This window comes from Oryctolagus cuniculus, chromosome 1, assembly GCF_051225735.1.
Source record: "Oryctolagus cuniculus isolate XC-2025 breed Fujian yellow rabbit chromosome 1, ASM5122573v1, whole genome shotgun sequence".
In the NCBI taxonomy this organism is placed as follows: domain Eukaryota; kingdom Metazoa; phylum Chordata; class Mammalia; order Lagomorpha; family Leporidae; genus Oryctolagus; species Oryctolagus cuniculus.
Window position 1 is genome coordinate 208,545,395 of NC_142867.1, and position 10,436 is coordinate 208,555,830.

Consider the following 10,436-nt stretch of genomic DNA (forward strand, 5'->3'; position numbering starts at 1 on the left):
TCAGAGCAGTTGCAGCTTAAATGGACGAGACCTTACCCAGTGCTACTGAGCATGACCACCTCAGTAAAATGAGGATTAAATGTCCACCTCTTAAGTCTTCACAGGTGAACTCAAAGGACACGCCTGATTAGTCCTGTAAGCCAATCAGTGACCTCTTCACAAGCAAAAAGATACGTAAAGCTTTTGCTTTTGTCACATCAAGACGGCCGCACCTTAAGGCAGACATGCTGTACCTGCCTCTTACTTCTCTCTGGGAACTGTTATTGACAATAAAACTCTTTTTTTTTTTTTTTTTTGACAGGCAGAGTGGACAGTGAGAGAGAGAGACAGAGAGAAAGGTCTTCCTTTGCCGTTGGTTCACCCTCCAATGGCCGCCACGGCTGGCACGCTGCAGCTGGCGCACCGCACTGATCCGATGGCAGGAGCCAGGTACTTCTGGTCTCCCATGGGATGCAGGGCCCAAGGACTTGGGCCATCCTCCACTGCACTCCTTGGCCACAGCAGAGAGCTGGGTTCTTCTATTGTAATTCTCTATGCTCAAGCTAAATGGGTTTTATAAATTACATAAGGGTAATCTTTCCATCTTAAGGGGCACACACCACTCACAATTGGTTTTATTCCAATTTTGCTTATGCTAATTAACAAACATGTTTCCGAACTCAACAACTTCTGGGAATAACTGGCCATACAGGGGACACAGCCATTGGCAATGACTTAAATTGCTCCAGCTCATAAAGTAAATTTGTTAGATGAGACTTCCAGACTCAGGACAAGGAGAGCCTCCACTATGCCCCTCAAAGCAGGAAGCAGCTATAGAAGATATGATTCATGGGTGTCAGGTTCTAGTCCCAGTTGCTCCTCTTCAGTCCAGCTCTCTGCTGTGGCCTGGGAGGGCAGTGGAGGATGGCCCAGGTGCTTGGGCCCCTGCGCCCATGTGGGAGACCAGGAAGAAGTACCTGGCTCTTGGCTTCGGATCGGTACAGTGCGGGCCATGGCAGCCATTTGGGGAGTGAACCAATGGAAGGAAGACCTTTCTCTCTGTCTCTCTCTCACTGTCTATAACTCTACTTGTCTAATAAAGAAAAAAATGTTTAAACAAAAAAGATATGATGATTCTATACCCTTAAACATCCCTTTAGATTAAAGGAATGGAATCTCTGAGGGGGAAATGATGTAGGCAGGCAGATAGGATAAAATTGATTATATTCCTGAGCTGGAAGACCATGCCTTAACCACGCCCTTTATGTGATCTCATCCCCCTATCTGTCCCCACCTGCCAATCAGGCCATGTAACCATGCCCCTTTGGGAGTGAATAAAAGGCCTGGAATATGGTGGGCCCCTCCCTGTTGTCCTATGCCTTTGGGGCACATGGCCTTTGGGACGCACATGATCTCTGCCTTTGATAAGCTGTTTATGGCTGCTCATACGAAAAGCTTGCTGCACATGGCTCCTGGGCTTTTCTCAGCTTGCTATGGTCCCAACTTGGTTTCTAGACCTTTCTTTCTCCCTTAGATAGAGCCCTCACTCTCCTGTGCATTTCTCTCACTAAATAAAAAGCTTAAAATTAAAGTATTTTTTTCTTTTGTCATAATATTCCTGTCAGATTTTTCTGGTACCAAGGTATATTGGCATCATAAACAAGGTGTGGAAAAGTTCCCTCCTGATACAAAAATCTTTCCCATTTTCCAAGTTTGTATAAATGTCTTTGTAAGAGTAACATTGCCAACTAATACATTAAATAATTCACTGGTAATGCTGTCCAAGTCTGAAGTTTTCTTTGTAGAGAAGACTTCAGTTACTAGATAAATTCCTTTATTTGTTAAAGATCTATTCTTTTTTAAATTTCTTATGGTTTCAGTCTTGGTATGTAGAAATTTTTGAGAATTATACAAAGTTTTGAGTTTATTAGAAATAATAAATAAATTCACCTTTAAGTATCTGTGGGAAGTGCACAAATATTTCTTTTTTGTTATTGAAATGTTTAATTTGTGCTTTCTCATTTTTTCTTTAATCAGTTTGGTAACTGATTCCATTAACCTTTCAAACACCCAACATTTGGCTTCATTTTTTTTATTGTATTTTTATTTTCTCTTGTATTTATTTCTGCTCCTGATTATTTTGGTTTACGTATTTTGAGTTACTTTGCTCTTTTTTCCCCCAGATTTTCTGTTGAAATCTTACATAACATTTAAAATCGTCCTTCTTTATGAAATTTTTTGAAACTATCCTTTTTTTTTTTTTCTAAACACTGCTTGGATTGCAACCTACAAATTTTAACATGTAGCATTTAAATGGTTATACAGTTTAAAATATATTTTAGTTTCATGTGTGATTTCTCTTATGCCACATCATTTATTTAAGAGTATATTAGTTAATTTGCACACTTGGAATTTTCTAATTATTATACTGTTATTAGTTTCCAATTCAATTGTGTTCATAAATACACACTCTATGTTTTCAGTGTTCCAAAATATATTGAGTGTTTTATAATCAGCATATTCTGATTAAAACAGTAATGCATGGTCCGTGAATGTCAATAGTATTTTATCAATTTGACTGTTTTTCAACTTTCAAAATTCATACTGAATTTTCACTATTTATTCTACTAATTACTGAGGGTGAAAGCTGTAAATATATAGATATGACTTCAGATTTCTTTTCCCCTTAGTTATAAAACTATGTTGTTTCTTTGTATATATTTACCTTTTATCTTAATGTGTTCTTAATGATTTCACCTTTTTTCCCATTTATTCTAGAAATACTTTTTAAAATTAATTTATCTGGTATTAATATAGCCATCACAGTTTTCTTTCATTTTGTCTTTGTCATATTTTACTCTAGCATTCAACCTAGCTGTAATTGTGTAAAGTAAATTTGCAAAACAAACAAGCAATTCAAGTTTTAGTCTTTAAAAAAAAAGTTTCATAATCTTTCAGTTGGGCAATAGCCTTTTTATGTGTAATGTAATGACTAATGCATTTTGCATAAAGCCTATCATCTTATTATATTTTTATAATTGTCTCTTCTATTTTTATTCTTTGTTTTATCCTATATTATTTTTGATTAACCAATTTTTAGTTTATTGTACTGTTTCTATTATCTCTTTAGCTAAATTTATTGTCAGGATTTATGGTGGTTTCTCTTGTGATTACATTATAGCACCTCAGCTTTCACTTCATCTTGAACTAATATTAAATCACATAATGTAAGTTGTAAAAACATAACAGCAGAAAATTTCTATTTGTTAATGGATGCAGGATTGATACACCTGGCCTACAATCCATTTATTCCATTCCCAAGAGGAAAATCCCTGTAGAGAGAAGAAAAGTCTTGTGATCCATTATAGATTCCCTTTCAACAAGAACATTATGCAGAGACTAATGGGAGGATGAAGTAACCTTAATTACTGAATACCCTTTACAGAGTGTCTCTGGATAAAAGAAATACTAACAATGAATAAACCCATAAACTATAATATATGGACATTTAATAATGTCACATAAGATACAGAATGTAGTGAGGTATAAAACAATTGGTCTCTTAAATTCTCTCCCTGCTTTGTGAGGTAACTACACATCTCAGTTCAGACCACGTCCATTATTCTGGAGCAGAATGCCTGTCAGACACAAATATAAGAGACTTGGGTTTCAATGGTAATCCACAAGCATTTACTAAGGGGCTCTCTTCGGTGGGACTTGAATGCCAAGCTCTGTCTCTGTGGCAAGTTGGTGCTGAAATATCTGCTCAGCACTTTTAGCCTTCTGATTGTCACTTTTCCTTGAGTTTTAAGAAATATCTCTCAAATGGCCAACAGACACTTAAGAAAAGATCAGGAGCACTAGCCATCAGGAAAAAGCAGATCAAAACCACAATGAGGTTTCACCTCACTCCAGTTAGAATGGCTCACATACGGAAATCAACAAATGACAAATGCTGGTGAGGATGTGAGGGAAAAAGTACCCTGATCTATTGTTGGTGGGAATGTAAACTGGTGCAACCACTGTGGAAGACAGTATGGAGATAGCTCAGAAATCTCAATATGGACCTACCATATGATCCAGACATCCCACTCCTGGGAATTTATCTGAATGAAAATAAATCAGAATATGAAAGAGTGATCTGTATCCTCATGTTTATTGCAGTTCAATTCACAATAGCTAAGATATGGAATCAACCCACATGTCCATCAACTGTTGACTGGATAAAGAAATTATCACGGCTGACCAGAAAGCTTTATTATCACAGCCTGGCAGGGTGTCCGCGTGGCTCCCAGTTCTTAAGTCCCCTTGGGAGAGAGGAGGGGAAAATTCAGCTGGACACCCCCGAGCCAGCCAGTGCTCGGTCACCCCCACCCCGGGGCTGCCCTGGGCCCGGGCCTTGAAGATGCACAGCCTGTGGGTCCTGTGAGGGTCCTTGGGCTTCAGGAGATGGGGCCAGGCGAGGGCGCCCCCGACCAGCTGCACGGCCAGGAAACTGACCTCCCGCAGATGCAGGCCAGGGCGCCTGCCAGTGGGACCTTGCTCTTGGAAGCTGCAAGAGGAGAGACACAGTTGTAACGCGGGTCCGTTCTCGGCAGTCAGATCCACCAATGGTCCTCCTGAGCAAGCGGGTCTGTTTATAAATTGTCCTCAGCCCCAGGGCCCTCACAGAGAGCCGTGGAGAGGCGTCTTCCCAGGAAAACATGGGGCCACTCCACTCACGCAACTAAAACTTTCTGAGTAGCTACGTTAAAAAAAGGAACAAGTAAAATTAATTTCACAGAGTTCCATCCCTTCTCGGCCTTTTGGCTAAGATCAAGTGTAGTCTCTGTTCTGTTCTTAGCAGTTTACTAAATTCCATGTAACAGTAGGATGCCCCAAACATTATCACCTCAACATGTGATCAAGTTTTAAAATAATACTATTTCTATATTGTTTTTTTTTTCCTCCTCCCGAGCCTTGGAAACCCAGCGTGTGTTTTCCCTGACGGCACACCTCGATTCAGACGGAACTCGCGCTGGACAGGGCCGGGCAGGGGTCCACTCCCCACCCCACACTCGCGCGCTAGTCGCTCGCTCAGCCGCAAAATGGAATTGGAAATACTGCAAAATATGGGGAGCGGCGCATGTGATGCGTTGAACGGGACCCATCCCCAAGACCCTGGCCAGCGAAGGGCGTGGAGGGCTAACACAGCGAGCAAGGGCCACAGGTCCAGAATGCACCTGCTGGAAGTCCTGGCCCCAGGCCAGCCCAGGGTGGCTGAGCCAGCGTGACTGGTGTCCTCATGGGAAGGGGCTGTTTAGACACGGACACAGAGCCACCTGGAGAGAAGACAGCCCCCCCCCCCGAGCCACGGAGGGGCCACCGCAGCCAGCGCCTCGGCCTCAGACAGGACTCCAGGACGATCCTTCCTGTTGTGGGAGCCCCCGCCACCCCCGGATTCTGAGAAGACCACCACAGTGGGGCTGGCTGGGGCGTCGGAAGTCCACGGTGTGCCCAGGCGAGAGCTGCACCCGGCCCCTGGGCTGCAGCAGTAACTCAAGGTGTCACAGAGGGCCCCTGTGGACTGGGGTGGGGGAGGGGAGACGTGGGGGGCCAGGAGCTCAGTCCACGCTCTGAGCGCCCCTTGGAGGGCCAGAGCGCCTGATGCCGAGTCGGTGGGAAGCCGCACTTGGGCCCTGCGTGTCTGAGAAAGGCCTCTGAGAGCCACGGTGGACAGGACAAAGCAGGAAGCACAGGCAGTTGGGGGGAGGGGGGGTTGCATGCCCTACCACGGCCCTGCTGGAGGGAACCGAGCCCACCGCAGCTGCCTGTGTGCGTGCATGCGTGGCGTCTGCGGCTCTGCTCCCGGCCCTGCCTGCCCCGGAGGAGCTACCGTCGGGCTCCTGCAGCGAGCAGCCACGCTTGGCACTGGCTCCTCACCTCCAGGATAGCGGGAGCAGCTCCGCCGCCGCGGTCACTAGTAAAGGCTCTCGATCTGCTGCTTGTACTTCTGCGTTATGAAATGTCTCTTAATTTTTGTCGTCAGACCTGACAGGAAAGGAGAAATCGTTAGGTCGTGCAGAGGGAAGACCCAAGCAGGTGACTGGTCCCAGGGTGGGGGGGCCGGCTCTGCACACGAGGAGAGGCCCACACCCCTGGGGCTGTGGTGAGGAGTGCAGCTGTGTACCCAGTGGGGAGGTCCTCTGGCCCCATTGCACAGCTGAGCAAACTGAGGCTTGAGGAGGGCTGGGTCCTGTGAGGTCCAGACTCAAACGTGGGGTTTCTCTGCTCTACCACCCAAGGCTTCCACAGCCTCTGGGTCACCCCCAGCTCTGGACTTCCCTCCAGAGGTCTCGAAGAACCCCATGAGAACGGCGTCTTTGACTCAGACGAAAAGATGGAGGGTCCAAGGGGCAGGTCTTCCCCATGCGGAGGGGATGGGAGCGGGCCCAGGCCCTTCAGCGCCACCCACTTGTCCTGGCTCCCATTCCCAAAGCACAGCCGAGCAGAGGCAGGAAGCCCCGGAGAGCGTCCAGGGAAGCCGGGGCCCCACCCCTCTGTCTGGAGGGAGCCCTCCCCTGGCGACGACATACTCCAAGGACAGCTTCAGACTGCGCCATTGGTGCAGGCACAGACAGCCTGGTGTGGCTTGGATGTGGTTCGTCCCCCAAAGTGTCACGTGTTGGAAGCTCAGGCCCCAGGGTGGCCGGGCAGGACCCAGCGGGAAGGTCGTGGGGTCACTGGGATCACCGGATATTACCTCGTGGTCACACAAAAGCAGACCAGTACTTAGGCTGAACATGGGGGCAATGGCAAGCCCCACGAGACAGGTCAGGGGTGCTGAGGACCACCTGAGCCAGGATGGTTAGGGCAGGGCTGCTGTGCGGAGGCGGCCTGGACCGCAGAAGGAGCCGTCAGCATCCCGACCCCGGTCCCTGGCTGGTCCCCCTCCCCGGAAAGGAGACCTCTCTGCAGAGCCCTTGGGAACCTGGATGCAATCACTATTGAATTCTACTGGACATTTAAGGAAGAGTTAACTCCAATTCTTCTCAATCTATTCAATACAATTGAAAGGAAATAAATCCTCCCAAACTCCTTCTACAAATTCAACATCAACTTAATACCCAAACCTGGAAAAGAAGCAACACAGAAAGAGAACTATAGACCAATATTACTGATGAACATGGTTGCAAAAATCAACTAAATATTAGCCAATCAAATCTAACAATGCATCAGAAAAATCATCCACCCAGTCAAAGTGGGATTTATCCCCAAATGCAGGGATGGTTCAACATTCACAAATCAATCAATGTGATATACCACATTAGCAAATTAAAGAACAAAATCAATATTATTATCTCAATAGAAGCAGAGAAAGCATACAATATCATGAAGATACAGAAAATCTAAAAGCAAAGGAGCAGTCCCAGTGTCATGGCCGCCGGCCCTCCGGCCTGCTCACCTAGCTCCCTGCTGGGGATGGAGAAGTCCTTTCCAACGAAAGTTCTCAAATAAATTATACAATGATGCATTTCAAAGACTTTCAAAAAGAACAAACTAAATCCAAAGTCAGCAGGCAGAAATAATAAGAATCTGAAAAAAGAACAAATGAAACATAAAAAAAAAAAACAGAAAAAACCTGCCTTTTTTTCCTGAAGATAAACAAAATAGACAAACTTTTAACCTAACTAATAAAGAAAAAGAGAAAAACCTCAAACATTATTAGAAATGAAAAATTAGACATTATAAAAAACATCACTGAAATACAGTGGATTATAAGAAACTTCTAGGAAAAAACACTAACAAACTGGAAAACCTTAAAAAATAGATAAATTCCTGGATACATAAAAACTACCAAGATTAAATCAAGAAGATACAGAAGGCCAGCGCCGTGGCTCACTAGGCTAATCCTCCTCCGCCTGGTGGCGCTGGCACACCAGGTTCTAGTCCCGGTCAGGGCACCGGATTCTGTCCTGGTTGCCCCTCTTCCAGGCCAGCTCTCTGCTGTGGCCCGGGAGTGCAGTGGAGGATGGCCCAAGTGCTTGGGCCCTGCACCCCATGGGAGATCAGGAGAAGCACCTGGCTCCTGCCATCGGATCAGCGCGGAGTGCCGACCGCAGCGCGCCGTCCACGGTGGCCATTGGAGGGCCTTTCTCTCTGTCTCTCTCTCTCACTGTCCACTTTGCCTGTCAAAAAAGAAAAAAGAAAAAAAAAAGAGAAAAAAAGAAGATACAGAAAAACTTTAGACCCATAATAACCAATGAGATTGAAGCAGTAATGAAAAGTCTTCCATCAAGAAAAAATGCAGGACTTGATGGCTTTATAACTGAATTCCACAAAGCATTTAAAGAGAAACTAACTCTAATACTTTTCAAATTATTCCAAAATGCTAAACAAGATAGAATTCCACCAAAGTCTTTTTTATTTTATTTTTTTGAGAGCAGCATCACTCTGATACCAAAACCAAAGCCATAACATGAAAAGAAAATTACAGACCTATATGCTTGATGCATATAGATTCAAAAATTCTGATCAAAATACTAGCAAACTGAATCCAAAATCATACATCATAATCTAGTGGAATTTATCACAGAGATGCAAGAGTGGTTCAACATTAACCAATCAATGAATATCATAAATCACATAAACAAAATGAAGAACAAAAAGCATATGATCATCTCAGTAGATCTGAAGGAAGCAGTTGACAAACTTCAACACACATTCATGTTAAAAAAAAAAAAAAACTCCATGAGTTAGGTATAGAAGGACCATAACTCAAAATCATAAAGCCTATATATGGTCAACTAATAGCCAATATCATACTGAATGAAGAAAAGCTGAAAGAATATCCCCTTACAACTGAAACAAGACAAACATGTCTGATTTCACCACTCTTATTCAATTTAGTACTGGAAGTACTAGCAAGAGTAATTAGGGGGAAAGAAGAAATAAAGTGCATCAAAATTGGAAAACAGAAAGTCAAAATATCCATATTTGCAGCTGACAGGATATTGTACATGGAAAAATCTACAAACTATATGAAAAAGCTATCAGAACTGATAAACCAATTCAGTAAATATTCAGCTTTTAAATAATGTACAAAAAACCAGTAGCCTTTGTATGAACCAATGATGAACTCTCCAAAAGAGAAATCAAGATAGAAATCCCATTCACCCTAGCTACTGAAAGATCAAATATTTAATAATACATTTATCCAAATAAGTGAAAGATCTCTACAGTGAAAAGTATAAAATATTGATAAAAGAAATCAACAAACACACAAAAAAAGGATATTCCTTGCTCATGGATTAGAAGAACTAATATCATTAAAATGCCTATTAAAAGTCATTAAAATATTCAATAAATGTCATTAAAATATCACTTAATCTACAGAATCAATGTGATTCCTATCAAAACACTAATGACATTTTTTACAGAATAGTAAATATAATCCTAAAATTCACACGGAATCACAAAAGACCCACAGTAGGCAAAATAATCCCACACAAAAAATAATAACAAAAGTAAAACATAAATTAGAAAATCAAGCTGGAGGCATCACAATTACCAGATTTCAAAGCACACTAAAAAGCTGTGGTAATTAAAACAGCATGGTAGTGGCATAAAAACTGACACATAGATCAGTGTAATAGAACAGACAGCAGAAATTAATCCACAAACTCACATCTCACTGATTTTTCAAAAAGTGTCCAGACAATCCACTGGAGAAAGGATAATCTCTCCTATAAATGGTGCTCACAAAACTTAGGGGATTCCAATACAATCCCATCAAGCTTGCATGTACCAATGCCATCTCACTAGTCCAAGTGATCAATTTCAGTTCACAATTGATCACACTGATAGGTCTAAGAATCAAAGGGATCACACAAACAAGACTAGTGTCTGCTAATACTAACTGATAGAATCAAAAAGGGAGAGAATAATCCAACATGGGAAGCAGGATACACAACAGACTCATAGAATGGAAGATGTCCTAAATAGCACTCTAGCCTCAGAATCAGCCCTTAAGGCATTCGGATATGGCTGAAGAGCCCATGAGAGTATTTTAGGCATGGAAAGCCAAGACACGCTGGCAAAAAAAAAAAAAAAAAAGAAGAAGAAGAAAAGAAAAGAAGAAAAGAAGAAGAAGAAGAAGAAGAAGAAGAAGAAGAAGAAGAAGAAGACGACCTAAATGAAAGATCTCTGCGAGTGAGATCTCAGTGGAAAGAACGGGGCCATCAAAGAAGGAGTTACCTTTCTCTGAAGGGAGGAGAGAACTTCCACTTTGACTATGACCCTGTCGGAATAAGATCAAAGTCAGCGAACTCAAAAGGCTTCCATAGCCTTGGCAACTCATGACTAGAGCCTAGGGAGATTACTGACACCATCAACAAGAGTGTCAAATTGTTAAGTCAACAACAGGGATTGCTGCGTACTTACTCCTCATGTGGGATCTGTCTTTAATGTGTTGTCCA

The 10,436-nt window shown here is 43.1% G+C and overlaps 1 non-coding gene across 1 annotated transcript; it reads left to right on the top strand.

The window, feature by feature from the left end:
- The first annotated feature begins 4,768 nt into the window (after window positions 1-4,768).
- Window positions 4,769-4,951, top strand: LOC127485376 (U2 spliceosomal RNA). The gene has a single exon (XR_011385920.2). It is a non-coding gene; the product is annotated as a U2 spliceosomal RNA (small nuclear RNA).
- Window positions 4,952-10,436: the final 5,485 nt, after the last annotated feature.